Source organism: Schistocerca piceifrons, chromosome 6 (genome assembly GCF_021461385.2).
Source record: "Schistocerca piceifrons isolate TAMUIC-IGC-003096 chromosome 6, iqSchPice1.1, whole genome shotgun sequence".
In the NCBI taxonomy this organism is placed as follows: Eukaryota; Metazoa; Arthropoda; class Insecta; order Orthoptera; family Acrididae; genus Schistocerca; species Schistocerca piceifrons.
The window spans coordinates 68,200,847-68,223,979 of record NC_060143.1 but is presented as its reverse complement, the minus strand read 5'-3'; positions in this window follow the sequence as shown (position 1 = coordinate 68,223,979).

Here is a 23,133-nt window from a genome sequence, read left to right as displayed (position 1 = left end):
TAACTTATGTAATCAGTATTACAGTCTTACAAAATAGTGATAACAATGACCTTATAAAAATAATTTAGTTTTGTGAATGAAGTTCAACTGAACCCTTTTGTTTCTATCCCTGACAAAATTACATTACACCCATCAGGGGTAATTACCAACAGGTTGAAAACAACTATTCTAGATTAATTATGTATTATATGTTTATTGGCTGTATGAACTGTACCATGAATCAATGCACCAACAACTGTTCCACTCCTGTATCTAGTACATTCTATCCTATTAAGACAAGCACCTTTGTTGCCACTGCTGCACAGTGTTCTACATTAGGATAGTTAAAAAACTGTCCATCTGTAGAATAGGCTATAGCCAAACTAAGAGTATACTGAACCATCCAGTTCAAGCCTATTACTTCGCACAATTCGGTCAACTTCAGTAGCTGCTTCACAAACCATACTTTGCAGATCCTCACTTGCAATACAAGTATTCTAAGCTCAAACTTATAACTCCGACACATCCTTTAACCCACCCCCACACACTATCTCTCTTGACCTACAACTGTATTTTACCTGTTTTTGTTGAGGCAGATGCTCGGGGGAGATACACCAAACAACACCATATAATCAGGGGTTCATTTATTTACTTCTTCACACAAGTAAGGCTTACAGAGAACTGGATGGCGGTACTATACAAAGATAATGTTTTGCTCAGTTCAAAGATGATCCCTCAGATCAGTACTGGTGTCGATCTCAATGGCGCCACATAGCCTCCCCCCCCCCCCCCCCCCTCGCAGTACAGAGTACTCCTAAGAAGACGGGGGGGGGGGGGACTATGGCGTCGGCAGGGGTGGTCCACGGGAGCCGGACCACGGTCAGCTCGACAGCGTCATCGGGGAGCTGTGCGGGTAGATGTCGTGAAGGACGGTCTGACCACCGAACCTGGAAGTCGTTGAAGCGCATCGTGCGGTGACAGGTAGGTCGGCGGTTTGCAGGAGGAACGGAGCGACGACAACAATGTCTCCGGTGGGCGTGGCGAACACATGAAGCCTGTCCAGGTTGATGTCGGGCGAGAGGGGAACACATTTCACCAGGTGGCAGGGAATGGCGGAGGTTGTGTCATGAGCACCGGGTGAAGCGAAACACAGGACGAACAGTGTGTCATCACGTAGTATTATAGAGATGTCATGGATTATGTCTGGGGGAGACAGGCACAAACACCCCGAGCGAGGCCATGTTCAAGATGGGGGGGGGGGGGGTGTAAGAAATCTTGATGGGGCGAGGCAGGCGACAGGGGAGAGGTTGAAGGGATCGGAGAAGGGCCTGGCGGCGAGGGCGTGATCGTAGTTAAGCTCGACGTGGGGAGCATGTGATCACTCGACGGAGTGCGTGAGACCGGAGTAGAGGGCGAGATCGGAGACAAGCTCGACGATTGGAGCTGGAAGTCACTCGACTGAGTGAGTAAGTCTGACATGGAGGGAATGGTCGGAGCGTCGTGAGCCACAACAGTGAGTGGCGTGGTCGTGCCTTGAAGGGGGGTAGAAGCGGGCTCGGCATGAGCAGGCTTAAGTCTGTTGAGAGAGACTGTAACAGCTGAATCTTTTATCTGGATGTCATAGGTGTTGGCTGAGCGCCGGAGGACTCGGTATGGGTCGGTATATGGGGATAGGAGGGGAGCATGGACAGTGTCACCTTGGAGCATGACATACTCGCAACTGTTCAGGGATTTCAGGACGTGAACCTTAGGGCAGGAATGTCTGGCAGGCAGAGGGATGTAGAGGTTGATTAAGTGGCGTCTGACGCGGTCCACGAAGGAAGGTAAGTCAGACTGAGGGACAGAAGCGGAAGGGCTCACATGTTCGCCAGGGAGAACAATGTTCTGGCCGTATACGAACTCGGCTATTGTGCCTTTGAGGACTTCCTTATAGATCGCACAAATGCCGAGTAGCACAAGGGGAAGGGCCTCCGTTCAAAGAAAATCGTGGCATCGAAGAGCCGCCTTGAAAGTGCGGTGCCAGCGCTTCACTAGCCCGTTACTTTGCGGGTGATATGCTGTGGTATGGATGTGCTGGATGCCGCAAATGTTACAAATCTCGTTAAACAGGGCCGACTCAAATTGTCTCCCCTAGTCAGTAGTGATGATAGCTGGACATCCGAAACACGATACACATGACTCGACGAAAGCTCGAGCAACAGTTTCTGCCGTGATATTGGGGAGGGGGACAGCCTCGACCCAGCGATTTGTTCAGCTGATAGACGAGAGAACATAACGAAAGCCGTTAGAGGGGGGGGGGGGGGGGCGACAATGTCAATGCGAATATGCTGGAAATGCCCAGGAGGGATCGAAAAGGTGCTGGGGGGGGGGGGGGGGGGGGGGTGAAGTGTGCTTGTGTACTTTACTTTGCAGCGTTGGCAGGAGCAAGTCCATTGCTGGCAGTCCTTGCTTCTCCACACAAAGCGCTCCGCTACGAGGCGGGCGGACGCACGAACACTGGGGTGGGCTAAATTATGCAGTGCGTTGAAGACACCTCGACGGAGTGTGGTTGGGATGAGGGGGCATAACATGCCCATACTGTCGTCGCTCCAGATCTCACCAGAAATGCCAGGGAAGGTGGTGTGGATGAAGTGCAGTGAAGAGGTAGAGTCTGAAATCAGGTTTTGTGTGTCCTCGTCAGCAGGTTGGAGGCTAGGCAGTTCAGAGAGGTCTAACAGCGAATGAATGGCGTCGAATCATGAAAGGAAATCAGCAACTATATTGTCAGCACCCTTTATGTGTCTGACATTAGTGGTGAACTGAGATATGAAGTCCATGTATCTGAAACAGCGAGGAGGCGGGTCCACTGGCAGGTTTGAAATGGCCGCAGCCAGGGGTTTGTGGTCTGTTAAAACATAGAAAGGGCATCCCTCAACGTCGGTCTTAAAATGCTTGATCACTTCGTAGACCACAAGCAACTCCCTGTCAAATGCGGAATATTTCATTGTGAATTGGTGAGCTTGCGCGAGAAGAACTGCAGAGGTGAAGTTTGGCCGTCGAATGTCTAGCTAAGGGCAGCACCGATGGCAGTATTGCTCGTGTCTGTGGTGATGAAAAGCTGTGCATTGGGACAAGGATGCGTGATAGTGCAGGCCTCAGCAAGAAGATTTTTGATGGCAGTGAAAGAGTCAGTCATAGCAGGAGTCCATGGAACAGGCCGAGATCCAGAAGTCTTGGTGCCTGCCAAGGCATCCGTCAGTAGAGCCTGAATCTCCGCAGCCCGAGGTAGATGACGGCAATAATAATTAACCATCCCCAGAAAGTGCTGGAGCTCTTTGAATGACGAAGGTCTGGGTAGGTTTAGTATTGTTTGTACTCGCCAGAGACCCGAAAACCAAGAAAAGTGACAGTGGGTTGATGTAGCTGCAATTTGTCTTGGTTGATCTCGATACCTGCTGCCGCGAGTGTGTCCATAACAGTTTGCACATGTCGAATTTTGTCCTCGACGGAGGAGCTGAACACAAGAATGTCATCAAGATATGCAAAGCAGAATTTTAGTCCAAATAGCACATCGTTGATGAAGCGTTGCCAGGTCTGGGTTGCGTTTTTCACACCGAAGGGCATGAATCGAAACTGAAATAACCCGATTGGGGTGGTGGTTGCTGTCTTCTCGATGTCCTTTGATGCCATGGGGATCTGGTGGTAGGCCTGTGTTTGCAATCAATGACAGAGAATGTGGTCGCACCTGTGAGGGAACTGGTAAAGTCGGCAATGTTGGGTATGTGGTAGGTGTCCATAATTGTTCGTGACGGCAGTCTCCGCAGATGCGCCAGGACCCGTCTTTCTTGGGTGTCATATGAATGGGCGTAGACCAGCTGCTGGCAGAGGGTTCGATGACACCAGAGCTTCGAAGTTCAGAAATCTGCTTTTTAAGATCAGAGAGGCACTCGGGACAAAGTCGACACGGTTTACTGGAGATCGGAGGGCCTAGTGAGAGACGAAGCTTGTGAACGATGCCGTTGGTGACAACGGAAATGTTGCCAGTGGCAACAATGTGAGGCGGGCGGGACAGGCGAGGCAAGGTCGTGGTGTTCGGAGCTACTCGGCGGATCCGACGGGAGCCAAGGCAGCGAAGTGTCGCAGGAGTCAATGTGACAAGATGGCCGCCGGTCCAAAGGAGTGGCACCGTGGTCGGGTGAGCTCGGTAGAGCTCGTGAAGCGTTAGTGAGTCCATTGTCTGAGGGCGCGGCCTGCAGCAGCACAGTCGCGGGCGAAGGGCTAGGCGCAAGTGCACTGTTTGTGTTGTCAGTGGCGGTAGCACGGCGGTGCGCAGGAGCCGAAGTTGCATAGTTTGAGGTGCTGTCCATGCGGGGAGGGTAGGAGCTGTCAGTACGGTAACACATGACGCTCGTCGCACATGCGCACTCGTGTCCGGCCGAGTGTCAAATGCTGCCGTGTTAGGGGGGTGTGGTCCTGTGGAACTGTCAGTACACGTTATGGTAGACTTGACAGCACAGTTTCGAGGGGTAGCGGGAGGTAAGCACACGGAGGCTCGATTGCTGGGACTACAAGCAGATTCGGCACACTTACTGACCTTGCTCTGTCCTTGCTGCAGTGTCTGTAATTCCTTTGCTGTGTGCTGGAGCTGAGTTTCATGGAGCTGGAGGGAGAGCTCAAAGTTTTCCTTTCATAGGTGAGCAACGTTTTCAAGCTCGACAAAGCACTTGTGCATTGTTTCTTGTAACGTCGTCAACAGAGCTGAGCATGTATGGTTGAGATGAGCCCGGACCGACGTGAAACGAGGAGGGGGGGCGGGGGTTTGCTCGACGGAGCACAGGGGAAGTGAGTTTTGGACGGGTGATGAAACACGGGTGTTTCGCACTAGGTCTGGTGAAAGTTTGTGGTGTCGCAAGAAGTCAATGCCTAGTATAGGTTCCTCAATATTGCACACTAATAAAGTCCACTCAAGTTTGCAGTTTGTAGAGAGTGAGACGACGTGGGAGGCTGAACCCAAGCATTGTAGTTTTGTAGAATTCACAGCTTGCAGTGAAGTATGATGAGGGCGGATGTTCAACGACACTAAGGACGTAGGCAGCAGCGAAAGTCTGCAGTTGCGTGCCACCTCACCAAACCGTGTGTGGAAGTAACAGTATGGGTAGTGCGGCTGCATTTCCTACGGAAAGTTCATTGCCAGAGGCGGTGGCTGAAGTTCTGTGGCCGCAGCCAGTTTGGTTGCAGGAGGGGGCGTGACCGAGGGTGGAGCCAGTGACATCTCAGCTGTTTGTATACTTCGTCCTGGAGCGAGCGGAACAGTTGGTACAGTGTGGCCCCAGCCGCGGGACTAGGAGCATGAACCTGAGACTTGCCAGGTAGGCAGTGGCTGGTGAAATTGGGTAGTGATGCATCATGTAGTTTGTCAGCAACTGTCATTCATTGCTCGACAGGCTCGGGAGACCTCTGAGCCAGAGCAAAGCGGATGTGGGGAGGTAGTTTATCTGTCCAGATGGCAAGGAGAGTAGATCGTCGCTGACCAGGGCCCGTTGCCGTCTCCGAAGTAGTGAAGGTTTGTCGTTGCCTAGTTGCTCGACGTGGAGCACTTGCCATATTGCTGTCTCAGTTTGGCGGGCAAGCCGACGTAGAACTGTCTTTTTGGCTAGAGTGTACCAGGTAGCTGAGTCCGGGGTGTCGACCAGGTCAGCAATCAAGTACTCCTGGTCATGCAGGTGGGTGATAAGGCACAGAAATCTCGTTGATTTGACAAGTTTGAAATGGTCAAACACTTTGTCCACAATTTTGAACCAGGTTGTTGCCCTGTTGGGATTGAACGGCGGCAGCGTCGGTAAGCGTTGTAGAACGTTCGGAAGAACAGGGTGAGTTGAATTCGTCGGGACACTGTCTGAAACGAGCTGTTGTTGCTGCAGTATTCCAGAAGAGTGTGTCTCCAGGGTATGTGGCGACAATGGCTGGTCGGGTGGCAGCATGAAGGTGACGCGTTACGGTTGAGCGCGATCCGTCGCGACGCAGAAGGCCGACGCAGGTGAGACACTGTAATGTGTCAATTGTGGTTGTGGAAGTTCGACACGTTGTGGGTGTGTTCAGATTGACATGTCGCGGAACACCGATGCGGATGAGGCACCGAGATGTGCTGAGAGCGGGAGTGGAAGCTCGACTGGAGCCGGCGCGGGGGCGACAGGTGAGAAAAAGTTCAAAGTTTGAAAACGCATGCCAGTCCGCGTAAAACTTGACACGCGATCAGAGTTGGAGCCACTTGTGTTGCAGGGAGGCTGCGGAGGTGTGGGCTGTCCAAAAGCACAGTGAGGAAAATGGTGTTGAACGTTGGGCGAAATGTGTGAATGTTCACTGTTCAAAGTCACTTCACTCAAAACGGTGGGCGGAAAAGGTGAATGTCGTGGCACAAAACACTGCAGCGTAGCAATAGGACGGAGATGGAGGTCAGGCACAGATAACAAGCCATTATTCCTGTTGCAGACTGGGGGTATTGAAGCAGGAAGGCATGTTCTGATGCTGAACCGAGGCAGGTGCGGGCGTGGTCGAAAGCTGAGGAGGTTGACCCGTGAACAAAGCAATTCCAGCCACGTGGCAGGAATCTGCTTGGAACTGCACAGATTGTGGCATGGCAAACCATTGTCCTGGCAGTGGTAGGTTATCCAACGGAGCATTTACAGAAATCGGCATTGATCCCGCACTGCACGGAGCTGAACCGTCGATGAGGGAGGGCACATGTGGGGGGAACAAAGGCGTCTGATAGCTGGAGTCATGCACACTCCTAACCTCACTTATTGTTGCAGACACGAAAACGTCCGGCGAAATTGGTGTAATCGACGAGTGAGAGGCATCGTGTTGCAGATGAGATAATGAGGCCAGGGTACTGGATCAGAAAGATGACAATGTGGCACTGAAGAGATCGACACCAGTATCGATCTGAGCATCATCTTTGAACTGAGCAAAACGTTATCTTTGTACAGTTCCACCATCCAGTTCTCTGTAAGCTTTACTTGTGTGAAGAGGTAAATAAATGAACCCCTGATTATAAGGTATTGTTTGGTGCATCTCACCCAAGCATCCACCTCACTGGTGACCCCGACTTGTAACATATTGCGTTTTTGCCATTTTACTGTGTCCACAGCCTCCACGTCGGTTATTTTTGGGTGTATTACATCAACACAACATTCGAACAATGTGTACATCGCCCGCAACATGATGCATATTGATCACAAAATCCGGCATTAGGCCGAAGCCATTGTTCGAATGTTGTGTTGATGTAATACACATGAAAATAACCGACGTGGAGACTGCGGACACAGTAAAATGGCGAAAACGGAATATGTTACAACTCGAGGTCACCAGTGAGGTGGATGCTTGGGTGAGATACACCAAACAACACCTTATTGTCAGGGGTTCATTTATTTACCTCTTCACACAAGTAAGGCTTACAGAGAACGAGATGGCAGAACTATACAAAGATAATGTTTTGCTCGGATGAAAGATGATGCTCAGGTCGATACTGGTGTTGATCTCATTGGCGCCACATTGTCATCTTTCTGATCCAGTACCCTGGCCTCTTTATCTCATCATCTACATCACTTCTGAAACACTAACTTCATTCTTCCCTCTGTCCCTTACTTCAATATTAGCATCTCACTTCCCGTTTTGGACTTCTACACTCATTGTGTGTCATCTACAGTCCTATATCATCTTTGTTTTGACAGTTGCTCCCATATATGACCCATTCCAGTAATCTTACTAGGAACTTGCTTTCCTGCATCTGTGGGAACTCTCCTTGTTTCATACATCTGTGTTCTTCTCTTCCGTTGCGTCTACCTCTTCCTACCTTTCTTATCTCCCACATTTACACAAAAACTCTACGACAACAAACAGAGGACAAAATTCAAAGCTAGGCACTGATAAAGATATACCTTAGCTAGCATATAAGTTGGCAGAATTGTGCTACATTTAATTATTTGAAAATAAAAACTATAACTGTACCAGAAATAGTACAGCTGCAAATATGTAGATGCACACACAAAAATAAATTTCAATGTCGCAACTGGGATAAGAGTGCACATTACTTGAGGTTGCAGGATGAATCCTCCTCCTTTTCTTACCCTCACAAAGCTTTGTAATGATTTTGTAAACTTTGAAAATAAGTAGAAAGACGCGTCTGAAAAATCCAATGCAAAATGTTTGTCTAGGGATGGCCTTCAGCAAATGTGTCTGTTCCCAAGCCACACACAAAAAAAATTCTGATGGCAGCAGCAAAACATACAGTTCTGCTATTAATGTGAGAGGAACACTTGATTATAGGAAACATACAGAATATTACCACAGTTTGTTGGGCAATGAAACTGTGTGTGTGTGTGTGTGTGTGTGTGTGTGTGTGTGTGTGTGTGTGTGTGTGTGTTTGTGTGTGTGTGTGTGTGTGTGTGTGTTTTTCATTGTGCCTGATCCCTATTCCTCTGTCCTATACAATGATGTGGCGAAAATCATGGGATACAATTCACACATATACAAATGGTAGTAATATTACATACACAAGGCACAAAAGGGCAGTGCATTGGTGGGGCTGTTATTTTTTTCTCGGGTGATTCATGTAAAAAGGCTTCCACATGATTATGGCTGCACGACAGGAATTAAAGGACTTTAAATGCAGAATGTTAGTTGGAGCTAGACGCATGGGACATTCCATTTTGGAAATCATTAGGGAATTCAATATTCCAAGATCCACAGGGTCAAGAGTGTTTGAGAATACCAGATCTCCAGCATTACCTCTAACCATGCAGAATGCAGTGACTGATGGCCTCCACTTAATGAAAGAGGACAGTGGCATTTGCATACAGTTGTCAGTACTAACAAGCAAGCAACACTGCAAGAAATAACAACAGAAATCAATGATGAATGTATCTGGTAGGACAGTACGGCAAAATTTAGCTTTAATGGGTTATGGTAGCAGACAATCAACACGAATTCCTTTGCTGACAGCTTGACTTTGCCTGCAGCACTTCTCTTGGGCTTGTCAGCACATCAGTTGGACCCTAGATGACAAAACTGTGGCCTGGTCAGATGAGTCCCAAGAGCTGGTGGCACAGACCTCGTGAAGTCGTGAAGCCAAGTTGTCAACAAGCATGCTATTGGTGGCTCCTTAATGGTGTGGGCTGTCTTTACATAGAATGGATTGGATCCTTTGGTCCAATTGAACTGATCCTTGTCTGGAAATGGTTACATTTGGCTACTTGGAGATCATCTGCAGCCATTCATGGACTTCATATTCCCAGACAACAATGGAATTTTTATGGAAGACAATGTGGCATGTCAGCGGGCCACAGTTGTTCGTGGTTAGTTTTTGAAGAGTGTTCCAGACAATTTGAGCGAATGATTTGGCCACCCAGACCGCCCAACACGATTCCCACCAAACACTTATGGAGGCAGCATGGCTCAATATTTCTGCAGGGGACTTCCAACGATTCACTGAGTTCATGCCAAATCAAATTGCTGCACTACACTGGGCAAAAGGAAGTCTGACAAAATATTAACAGGTATCCCATGATGTTTGTCACCTCAGAGTATTAGCCCTCAACCCCTTCCTCCAACACACCCCCTCTTCCAACTCCATTCCCCACTTCACTGTAAGCTATCCACAACTTTCCCTGTCCACACTGGGATGACCTCGTTGGAGCTGCATTTCTGTAATGTTTCCTTGCTAACTACTCCTTAGCTGACAGCCTCCCCACCCCTCCCAGGTTTCTTGTTCATTTCACATGCTTCAGTTCTGATAAGTAACGCTGTCCGAAAGCTTAACAATGATTTCAATCTTATTTATGTGCCTGTTGTATGCTCAACACCTAATCTGAATGTTAATTGGTTGTTTTTAGCCTTGAAATATTTTGTACTGCACACACAACTTTCTCAAAATGGTTAATGCTACAAGTAAGCTGTCACATTTGTCACGAAAACTTAGTTACCATACACTGAGAATACAGTTCCCAGACTCTAAGAATATTCTTCAAACCTTGTGTACAAATATCAAGATAACAATTACAGTTCAAGTATGCATAACCTCCTTTGCAAATGATTAATGTAATTTTCTGTGAGAGCTCATTTTTCGAAAAGAAAGATCTTATTGCACAAAAGAAGAATAATTATAACAATCCTCTTGCACATCTCTCCTCAAAGAATTTTGATTTTAATTAAATTATGTGCAGCTCGGTGGTTAACTGCCAGACTACAGATCCAGTGGAATGGGGTTTAATCCGCAGTCACTCCTACAATTTTTACCTGTTTTTCATCACTTCTTTCACCTGTGGCAACATATGTTAATGGGAAAAATTCCAAGTTGCTCCAAGGTTCAGTCTCGCTATAGCCAGCAAAGTAAGTCAGTTCAAAAATAATAAGAAGGAAATGACATACCACTTCCATAGGACCTTTGGCTGATAGGGCACTCATTGTTCATAGCAAACTTCGGGTCGATGACAGCTTTATTTTTTTAACTGGAACTTCACTGTACATACATTCTTTATTGAAATGTATGGTGATCTACCTGTCACACAACAAAAGGAGTGACAATGTTTGTTATTAATTAGAAAAAAAACTGAGTAAGTAAAATTATCTCAGGATCAAAGAAAGTTGAATTTTGCTGACAAAATGTTCGAGTTTTTTACCGAATGACTGATAGCAAGGTCAACTTAAAAAGTAAACTGACAATGTCTTTTCTCCCCCAATGCATTTTTAGTTAAAAAGATTTAGTCCAATTTATGTGGAAAAGCATTGCCTCAGTCACTCTCACAAAACAAAGTTCCCCCCCCCCCCCCCCCCCCCCCTCCCGCCACACACAATATGCTTCAGCTGCTTTACTCTGCAACAGCTTAAAGCTTCAGCATGTTCCCTATGGGATAACTCTCTCTTGAAAAACTGATATCCTCCAAAAAATGTCACCTTCACTAGTTTGTTCAATCGTTGGTATGTTTCCTTCCAGACACCCATAGTGATCACTATGACATGATAGCTTCCTGTGCACATGAAAACCAGAATTAAATGTTCTACTAACATGCAACAATGATGATTAAATGATTGACACGCCATGAGATACACACTTCCTCTTACTACTGTGCCACCTTTGTATATCCACAATCTTTAATCAAATCTTTAATCAAACTGAAAAAAAGAGAAATAAAGATGACATACCTCCGAGGTCTTCTGGCAGAACTGCATGTGGCTATAAAATCCAACAACACTCTTCTTTGCAACATCACACTTTTCACAGGTGAACCACTTCTTTCCTTGCTTGCGGACCTTAAGAAGTATTTTTTGAACAACTTTTTCATCTTTCATGTCCTAGAAATGTAAAGTCAAGGACAAATCACTGTAATGAATAAGAACTTCAAATTGGGTGGACACAATGTATTTTTCTTTTGAGATCACATAAGAAGTGAAGCATGTAAAGAAATCTAAATTGCATTCAATATTTTAAGGGTATACGGAATGAGTTTTTCGATGAAAAAAATCGATTTTTGGGTAAATGCATTTTCGAAAAATTTAGACTCTCCCGTTTAATACCATGTATAAAATATTTGGATGACGTGAATAGAACTATTTTAAATAATTTTTTAAAATAATTTCGACACACAATGTTCCGCACCTTGTATAGGAGGCGCGAAATATACCTGATATAGACAGCCTTGCCAGAGATATAATTGAGCACAAGCGAGTTAGCTTTTCTGTTGGCTACACTGCTAGACAGTTGACAATAGATTCTGCACCATTTGTATTGTTTCCTTTGTGAGTACATCCATGTCATTGTTGTGAAAGTCGTATGTGGAGAAGTCATTGAGTTTTCTTTCCTTCAACATGCCAAGACCTAGTCAGAAGGTATTTAGAAAGCGTGTACATTGACACCAGAAAATAAAGTGTACTAAAAATTCGTCTGATTCATCTTCATCAGTATCTGATGTCCCAGAAATGTAAAGTCAAGGACAAATCACTGTAATGAATAAGAACTTCAAATTGGGTGGACACAATGTATTTTTCTTTTGAGATCACATAAGAAGTGAAGCATGTAAAGAAATCTAAATTGCATTCAATATTTTAAGGGTATACGGAATGAGTTTTTCGATGAAAAAAATCGATTTTTGGGTAAATGCATTTTCGAAAAATTTAGACTCTCCCGTTTAATACCATGTATAAAATATTTGGATGATGTGAATAGAACTATTTTAAATAATTTTTTAAAATAATTTCGACACACAATGTTCCGGACAGCTTTGCCAGAGATATAATTGAGCACAAGCGAGTTAGCTTTTCTGTTGGCTACACTGCTAGACAGTTGACAATAGATTCTGCACCATTTGTATTGTTTCCTTTGTGAGTACATCCATGTCATTGTTGTGAAAGTCGTATGTGGAGAAGTCATTGAGTTTTCTTTCCTTCAACATGCCAAGACCTAGTCAGAAGGTATTTAGAAAGCGTGTACATTGACACCAGAAAGTAAAGTGTACTAAAAATTCGTCTGATTCATCTTCATCAGTATCTGATGTCCCAGTAGCGACTAACCTCAACAGTGGTAGTGATACATTGAGTGATGCTGCTGCCACTACACCGGAAAGTTTTTCAAGAAGAAAACTAGCTGGAATTGAAGAAGAATACAAGAAATTAAATGCTGGGACTACAAAATATGAGGTAATTAACGTCTCTTTATTATCAGACGTTTTGGAGAACAGTGTGTGCTGCAAACAATGTGGAAAATGTGGTGTTTCATTGAAAACAAACTTACATGTAGGACTTGCTTGCGAATTAGAGTTGATGTGCAGATATTGCAAACACAGCGTTACTTTCTTCAATTCCTCACATGTTACTGCAGATACAGGTAAACTATACAATATAAACATTAGACTGGTTTATGGATTACGGTGTATAGGAAAGGGCAGGGCTGCAGGTGCCATGCTGTGTGGTGTGATGAACCTCCCTCCTCCACCTTCAAAATTTAACAAACACATAATTGCAATAGGCTCTGCTGTAGAAGATGTGGCACAGGAAAACATGAAAGATGCTGTTGAGGAAGCAGTTGTTGAAAATAATAATAGCAGAGACTTGTCCATAGCTTTTGATGGAAGCTGGCAGAAGAGAGGCCACACATCTCTGAAAGGTGTAGTAACAGCTACAAGTGTGGACACTGGTAAGGTAGTTGATGTGGCAATACTTTCCAAGCATTGCAGACGCAAGGAGAAAATGAAAACTAAACATGAAGAGGAGTGCATGGCAAATTACTATGGGTCAAGTGGTGGTATGGAAGTTGCTGGTGTAAGAAGTATTTATCAACGCTCAGTAAAATGGTACAACGTTAGATACATAAATTATCTTGGAGATGGTGACTCAAAGGCTTTCAAAGAAATTGAGGAACTGAGACCCTATGGTAACGATGTGAAAATTTCCAACTAGAGTGTGTTGGCCATGTTCAGAAAAGGATGGGATCAAGACTTCGATGGCTCAAGGCTAGCATGAAAGGCAAGAAATTGAGCGATGGAAAAACTTTAGATGGGAAAAATAGACGGACAGATGCTACAATAGATCATATTCAGAAGTGCTGTGGTCTGGCAATAAGACAGAATACAGCAGATGCAGAATTAATGAGAAGAGCAGTCTGGGCTCTGTTTTTTCATACAGCTTCAAACAATGAGAATCCCCAACATGGGCTATGTCCAAAAGGAGACGACAGTTGGTGCAAGTACAACAGAGGCAAGGTAACTAAGAAACAATACAATCACCCTCATCACCTGCCACCTGCCATAATGGATGAAATAAAACCAATATTCCGAGACCTCGCAGATATTAGTCTACTAAAGAAATGTCTTCATGGCCGGACTCAAAATCCAAATGAGTGTGTGAACCATATGATATGGAATAGACTACCTAAAACTGTGTTTGTGGGTATAAACACACTTCACTTTGACGTTTATGATGCTGTTTCATCATTCAATCAGGGCAATATAACAAAGTGCAAAGTTCTGCAGAAGTTGGGGCTCTGTGTAGGACTACGAACTGCTGCAGCTATGCTTTGTTTGGACAAGGAACGGCTCAGGTCTTCAGATAATGCCATAAAAGTATATTCAAAGATGGCTAGACAGCATAGCAGAGCCATCAAGAGGAAGCTGTTGGACGATTCTGATGATACAAGCTATGGAGCAGGCTTGTAATGAAGTAAAAACTTTGAAGCTAATTTCCCGTAACTTTAGTTTTTTTGTGCATAAGGTACATTTTCTCTCAGGGCCTATTTATAGTAGAAAGATGAAATTTTCTGTAGTTGTTCCTTAAGACCTTCTAATATATCTGAATTAAAAGATATGTGGAATTATTTTGTATTAATGGATGTAAATTTTAAAATACTTGTTAAATGTATAACTTTTTTTAACATTTACAAAAAATAAAATATCTGAAAAACTATATATTATTTTTCAAAATTAATAATTCAGCATAAAAGCAGAACATATCTCTGAGTTCTGTGAAAAAATCAAGAGTATCGTCCAAATAACAAATGAGAAAATGTTCCTAACTTTTAGCTCAATTTAACATTGTAAGCATAGGGCGTTCCGTATACCCTTAAGATAGTCAGGAGAGCAAATATATGCAATTTTCCAGATGTAGCCGAGTTCAAGCAGGAGTGTGTAACTGACAATATGCATTAGTGAGGTGAGGGCTACAGTACTTGAGAAGAAGAAGAAGAAGAAGAAGAAGAAGAAGAAGAAGAAGAAGACTATCTCTCTTCAGAATTTTTCAAGTTTCTCTCTCCTCCTTTTCCTTCTTATACACAGAAGTTCCCATTCCAAGATTCATCACCATCATCTTACTACCTATAAAACTATTATTTACTGATTAATTCACTTACACTTGCTTTATCAAGGACTCTTATGAATACAATTGCTATTTTTCCTCTGATTACACACACCCACGCACGCACGCACGCACACGCGCACACACACACACACACACACACACACACACACACACACAACTTCTTCCTCATCCTGTCCAGTAAGTCACTGTCTGCGAAAGCTTGCATATTTACTTAACTTTAATGAGTGTCTTCTCCTGCTACCGCTTGGTGAGTAAATATTTTATACATCCAATTTTCAAAAACCGATTATTTTCATTTATGAGCCTTGGTGACACAAGTAGCTACCCAAGCAGACAGGCTAGGAGTGAAAAAAACAAGATGGAAGCGCAAATACGTGGTACCCCCAGGAGGGTGTAGGAGAGTTGTGAGAGGCAGTTGAGTGCACAATGAAAGGTAGTTCTCAGTGGCAGTGGCAAAATGTGGATTATCTTTTGGAACAGTTACTAAACTATGGGACTGAGGCGTGTGTGTGTGTGTGTGTGTGTGTGTGAGAGAGAGAGAGAGAGAGAGAGAGAGAGAGAGAGAGAGAGAGAGAGAGAGAGAGAGATATGTTCTTTATTGATTATCATTTATAATGTGGTAACAATATATAACTTACAATTGGTTCTTGGCCCTCTATCCATGAGAGCCCATTATGCTTTTGGTAATTATGTGACTCAAATGTCCAGTTGGTTAGCTCCTCTTCCGGGCATTTTACACACTTGACCTGCAAAAGAACAAATATAGTGAGACTACTGTGTGTGTGTGTGTGTGTGTGTGTGTGTGTGTGTGTGTGTGTGTGTGTGTCAATTTCTTGTATAAAAGTAGGTGGATAGGTGGTCTTTACTAGTGCATATGCAGTAGATATATTACGTCAGCAATTCCTTGGCAGACGTATTTTCAGTTCTAATGTACAATGAAATTCATGCCATTCTAATGGTGTAAGATTGTGATTGTATCAGTAACCTAAGTTGTCCATGATGAAAGAATGCAGTCTAGCTTCCACAGAAAGATGTGCACCTCTATACATAATTAATGACACTTTTTGCAACAAAGAAACTTCTTACGTTCCAGATGGTAGCTTCTAGACCCATCTCTCAAGGTCTGTGGCACCAATGCAGGTGTATTACAGGTTACATGACTTACCTAATGAACTGGAAATGTATTCACTCTAAGATTGTATCATCCAATAAATGAAAATATCACAGCAGGTAAATATTTTGTTGAGTGATTTTCAAAGCCTTGGTGGTATGTGATAATATTCCTTTTTTAATAACATTAGTTCATCTGCATCTATGTGACTACTCTGCAGTTTACACTTAATGCTTGGTGGAGTGTTCACTGAATTATTCTAAGACTATTCCTTCATTGTTCCACTCTCGAATAGCATGTGGAAAAGATGAATACCTCAATCTTTCTGTGCAAGCCCTGATGTCTCTTATCTTATCAGATCGGTCATTTCTCACAACGTAGGGTAGATTCGATAAAATAAACAAATTTTGAGGACAAAGTTGGTGACTGAAATTTCATGAGAAGACCTTGCTGCAACAAAGAACATTTATTTCACTGCCTGACACAAGTCTTGTATGATATCTATGTCATTATCTCTCATTTCATGATAAAACAAAATGAACTGCCCTTCTTTGAACTTTTTCCATGTCCTTCGTCAATCGTATCTGATAAGGATCCCATACCGAGCACCAATCTCCAGAAGAGGATGGGCAAGTGTAGTGTAAGCAATCCCTTTAGTAGATTTCTGGCATCCTCTTAGTGTTCTGCCAGCAAACATAATCCTTAGTTTGCCTCTACACATTTTGTATGTGATGGTACTAATTTAAGTTGTTGATAATTGTAATCCCTAGGAATTTAGTTGAACTGACAACCTATAAATTTATGTTATTTGTTGTATAACCGAAATTTAACTGATTTCCTTATACTCTTTGGGAGGACCTAACACATTTTCTTGTTTACAGTCAACTGCATTATTCATGCCATACAAATATCTTGTTCAGCCTACATCATTCTACAATTCATTTTGATCTCCTGATCAGTTCACTAGGTGATAAATTACATTATCTGCTAACAATTACGATGACCAGTTACTTCTCTGATAGGAGATCATGAATTCAGCTGCACGTCTGAGGCAATATTCCAAAGGTATGCAATCTATGTTACTAAACAGCTACCCTAGTTCATGGTTGACGGACCCAGTGACAGGCTATCTATCTAACAGCTTCCATGGTCAACAAAAATGTGGTTTTTAATATTTTGCATGCTGATTGATCAAATTTAAAAAATTAGCAAGCTGTTGCAATCTACTCATTAAGAGGTATAGTTGTATGTCAAAAGTTTAACACAATAATACAGATATTACATTTAGAAACTGTGAACATGTTTTGAGTCAGCATAACTCACAGTGTGCAAATACCCAAGTTATAGTTTTTTGGTGTTTGAGAATGCGAGCAGTTAGTGACTTGCAACAAGTTTTACACTTGGTTTCAAATCTTTAAGAAACTTTTTCTTAATGAAACTCCCCACAAAATGGTAAAAGGAAACAAGTTTATCACTTCTTACATTTTCAAGGTAATTCTTATTTACTGTTCCCCCTCAGTTGCACATTTTTAATGAAATTACATGTTTTGATCACTCTGGATCATGTTCAGCACCCTCTCTTGCCAAACCCATATCATCCCTGCTACTATGAACAACCACCTCCCCCCACTCTTTTGCCTTCTTTGCCCAACCTCAGTTCCCCTGCATTCTATTTTATAATTTCACTATTTTATGCCATTTACATTTACATAGTCACTGTTCCACACTACTAGTGATTAAACAAGAATCTTTACATAGTTATATGTTCTGTAGTTTTAGCATGACCTATCTTATTAAACTCATGACATCCCAACCAACTCCTCCCTGTTTTCTTTCCCCTACACCAATCATCTTCACACTATTTCTCATTCCCTCATTCCCCCTCCCCCACCACCTTCTCCAACACACACTTATTTAAAACACTGACCAAAGTTGCAAAACACAGTACTCCGATATGTGATTCCGAGTAGAAAAAAACAGGTTGCTGATGCAACTGCTCAGGTAAATTCTAAATTTACGTGCAATTCTTTCCTTTTCTACATATTGCTAAATAATAGATGGTACATATTTAGTTTTTTGTTTCAAATCTAAAGATGATCCAGAGGGATTGAAACATGTAATCTAATTAAAAATGTGCAACTGAGGTGGAACAATAAATGAAAATTATCTTAAATATCTATAAAGTTTCTGTATCTCTCAAGATGATTATGTTGACTATAGTACTACATTTTTGCTGTTCATGTGGGAAAACTGCTGCTCCAGGCATGATATCTGAATTTGTTACTGCTTTACTTCTAACTCTAATCGCAATACATTTTGCAAATAGTGTCTAAATATACCACTGAATGTACCTCAAAAATTATATCATCATATGACACGTAGTATTGTTGTATGTAGTTCAGGAGAAGTGGCATCATAAAGACTGAGATGCAATAAAAATTAGCATTAATTTAAAATGGAGCACATGTTATCTAGACTATACTCATATGGTGATCGCTAATGAGAGCACTTGCAGTTTCAACAAACTTTAAACATAATTTGACATCTTTTATAAACTTTTTCTTACTTACATGCATAACGTCAGACATTTAACACATTAACTCAATTGTAAAATAATCAGAAGTTTGAAGATGTTTTATACATGGGAGTTTGATTCTTTACATAATCGGGGGTTTACTGGTTTGATTAGGAGTGGCTTTTGAAGAACAGTCTCGGAAGCCTTCTGGAAATATAGGATAAACTTGAGATCCCCTGACAACAGCATTCATTACCTCATGTAAATAAAGGGCCAGTTGTGTTTTTCTTTTGGGATCTATTTCATAATATTTGTGCACAGAATACGTTCTAAAGTCATACCACAAATCGACAGCAATGACATGGGTCTATAATTCAGTGGTTTACCCCTATTTTCTTTCTTGAGTATTGTTGTGACCACTGCAACTTCCCAGTTTTCTGGTATGGTTCTTTCATCAAGCAAGCTGTCATATATAGTTGCTAAGTACAGAGATATTATTTTAACATACTCTGTAAGGAACCCAACTGGTATACAGTCTGGATGGGAAGAAATACCTTTATTATGCGATTTAAGTTGCTTTCTTACACTGAGAACTTCAGTGCTCTGTACGTCCTAAGTTATTCATAGGGCAACTACTCTTCATTCAAATTCTGGAATTTTTACTGCATCTTCTTTGGCGAGGAAATTTCGGAAAACCCTGTTTAGTAACTCTTCTTTAATGGCACTATTATCAGTAACGTTACCACTGCTATTGTGAAATGAAGGAATTGATTATGTTTTGTCACTGGTATCCCTTATACAAGACCAATATCTCCTTGGATTTTCGGTCAAATTTCAAGACAGATTCAATGCGGAAACTACTAAAAGCATTGAAGCTCACACTGAATTTCCAGCTTCTGTAGAACATCGTCAATCTTGAAGCTTTGTTATCACTTTACATCTGGCACATTTTTTCCATTGTTTCTGTAACAGTATTCTGATCTGTTTAGTGTACCACAGTGATCTGTTTAGTGTACCACAGTGATCTGTTCCACTTCTTACTACTTACTTGTTACAAAGCTCTCAATTACTGTCACTATTATTGCTTTGAATGTAAGCCATATCTGGTCTACGATTTGGAGGGAATGGAGACTGTCTCTTAAGTAGGTGCCAAGAAGTTTTTATCTACATATTTTGAATGGCAATATTTTGTGTTTATTTTTGATGGATTTGGATGTTGAGGTATTTGGGCTTCTTACAATGACCTCGTGGTTACTAATCTTGGTATCTGTCATGGTGCTCTCCGTTTGCTAGGGCTGTTTGTTGCTAAGAGGTCAATTATGTTCTTGCAACTTTGTGTGGGTTTCTGAACTTATTGCTCAAAATAATTTTTGGAGGAAGGATTTCGTACAATTTCTCATGATGCTTTAAGCGTGCCACTAACTTTAACGTGCGTATTTGCCTATATATCGAGGGCAGATTTACAGTACCACCAACTGTAACTGTACGAATCAGGTACCTATTTGAAATGAAGGGGGAGAGATGTTGTCTCTAAAATGAAACAATTACTTATTTATTCTGAGTGTTGAGGACAACCTCTGCTCATACCAACTCACAACAACTAGCTACTTAAATTCCACTACAAGATGAACTACTTCTAACACCACCACCAATTTAATTTAATCTATCCTTTCTGAGCAACATTATGTCCTCAGCAAAAAACTTTGGCTGAACTTACCTCTAGCTTTAGCCAGCTTTCAGTACCTATAATGATTTCTGCTTAAGTGCTTTCTATGAGCACTCGGAGGTTTGGTTCTCTCTCAACAAAGCTATGGCAATGTACAATAATAATACTGATGTTTCCTAGTTCTACCCTTGTCCTGTGTTTGACTTGCACTCTTTGAGACTGAAGCCCTGTTTGTACATGCTCCTGTGTGTAACAGACCTCTGATCTATTAAACAGATCCTGACAGCACTCCACCCTGTGGTGCAAGTCTATGATTCTACAGCCTACACAGTCGCAGAACCATCTGACCCCCCAATTCACACCCTCCACTCGGCTCTATGCTAAAGATCGGCAGTAGGTCCCATCAATGATGCTCCTGATGGTGAGCTCCACCTTTATCTTACAAGCAAAACTTGCTGTCCTTAGCACTTCAAATAGTAACCAGAAATTAGAGAGAATCTTTTCCACGCCAAAGTGACATAAATCAATTATACCAATGTGAGCCATTATCTGCAGCTCGCTGCACCCTGTGTTCTCATGACATCTGGGATGACTCCCCCAAGGATGCACACAGAATGCATACTAGACTTGTTTCTCTCATAGGCATCCTTATCCCTAAGTGACCTCATCATGCACCTAACCCTGGAGCTGCCTACTACCAATAGTCTCACACTCTGTGAATGACCAGACCTTCAGGTGCAGAGGCTTCAAAAGACTGCAGCTAGCTCAGTATCTTAATCAACTATTGATAGTGCCTCAAACCTGCCTGTCCGACAGATACGGGATGTCTCCTATTGGTCACTGAGAAAAGCTTTGCTGTCTGTCGCACCTTGTTTAAAAGCAATGTCTTACGTCAGTAAAAAATAAATAAATAAACTTTACTGGCAATAACAAATAAGTTTCCATTATTTTACAGCAGCAGCCACTGATGCATATACATGGAAAATAAAAGTGATTCAGATGAACATCAGGAGCCACTCTTGACACAAAAAACAACAGAATGTTAATGAACAGAACACACATTTTCTTCCAGACTACCAAGTCTACTAAAAAAGCCTTAATTACTGATAAGTGAGAATTAAGGGGCCTATCTGGGGTAAAGCCTGAAGTCCAGTACAGATGTTCATGTCGTGCAGGGAAACAAATTGCGATGAAGCAGACAGGGATGGGCTGCTCACCGGCCCTGACTACAGGCAATGTGGTCAGTCAAAACCTGCTCTCTTCTCGACTAAAAGTGTTACAGCCACTCTATAAAGTAGACTTTCAGAGCCAGTATTTAAATTTGAAATGACATTAGTTGTAAGCACAGACGCACGTTTTACACGACAGCCTAATGTCCATATAATTAAAATCACCAAGAATTCAAACTAAATACTGAAAATACTGACTGGTGCCTTCAGAGCTTATGTTATGGGGCGTTTTTGACTCATCACTAATTCAGTCAGTGCCACTACTGACAGTGGGTGGGAGTTGAAGAATTTTGTGTCTCATCACGGGACAAACACAGGGATGGTGCTGTGCAGACTGGTAGCCACTACGGCAACTGGTCATGGGAACAGAATGAGCCCACAGGCTATTGGCTGCTGCGCATAAAGCGACGGTGGAGGATGTTGAAGAGATAAAGAGCTGGCTGTATGAGACTTCCCAGCTCAGATCAAATACATGGCAGTGGTGCGAAAACAAATGAGGGTCTACTGTTAATCATGTGGCTGGAAACCTGCAGTGACACATCAATGTCCGAAATGGTAACAGGCTGATGATCCCAACTGTTGCTTCTATAGGGGACTAAGTTGCAAATTTGAACCACTCATTGGAGCACAGCATACTGATGCAAAATATGGATTACCAGCACCTTACAACTCCAAGTTTGGCTCCATAAAAAATTACGTGTACCACTGAAACCCAACTACTTCTACTACTTTTTCTTTGGGGGAAAGAGAAACTTTAGGATCTGCCGATTTTTAAGTGATGATGGGAAAGGAGTTTAATAAGATCAAATGAGATATTGAAGGTAAAAATTTTTCTATTCTATTATGGCAGGGTGCTACAGCAACCAGTTTTGAATTATTTCAAAATAAAAACAGCCTTTGCAAGACTATTTTTATTCTGAGATACTGAATGGTTACTAGAATTATGGAAAAAAGTAAGCCCAAATAGAGTTAAAATCAGGACATATGTTTTACTATACGGGAACACAGCATAGGTGCAATGCAAGTGCAACAACTAACAACAGAGGGAAAGCTGTACAATCATTATAAGATCTTTTTTTTTTTAAGTACTAGTGTCATTGAAGAGATGAGCTAGAAAAATAGAAAGTCATCATGATCATGATGTTCAGAATTATTCTAGATGAGACGCATAAAGCCATTCAAGGTAAGAAGAAAATCAAAGCACTCTGGAAGTGGTGTTTTAATATAAATGATTGAAATTTGGGGATGAAGTAATACTAATGGAACTTGCGAAACTCTCTATAGAGAAAGACAATTCATAAAAACTGCGACAATTCCAGAGTGTTCTACTACACAAGAAAGAAAGAAACAATACAAAAAAGTTCTTTTAACTATCAGCTTACATCCCAGAATGCATAAGACCTTTACTGTAACTATTAATAGCAATCACCAACAGTGTAGATTTCAATCAGGCAAAGGAACAGGTTTCATAAGTGGATACAGCACAATGGATCATTTGCAAGTCATCAATGAAATTATGAAGTTGGGTAACGAGTTTGAATTACCGCTCTGGGGGGCCATAAATTCTGAGAAAATGTTTGAGTCAGTTTCAACATTTGTACCAATGTGTTAATGGAACATATTTTAATTACTGGCATTTTGCTGGTAACATTGTAACGTCTGCTCATAATGCAGAAAGACTTCAACAATGAATGGAAGAGCTAATTAGAGCAAGCCTCAAGTTAGCATGGAAATTAACTATAATGAGGATAAAAATATACACTGAGGTGACAAAAGTCCTGGTATAGTGATA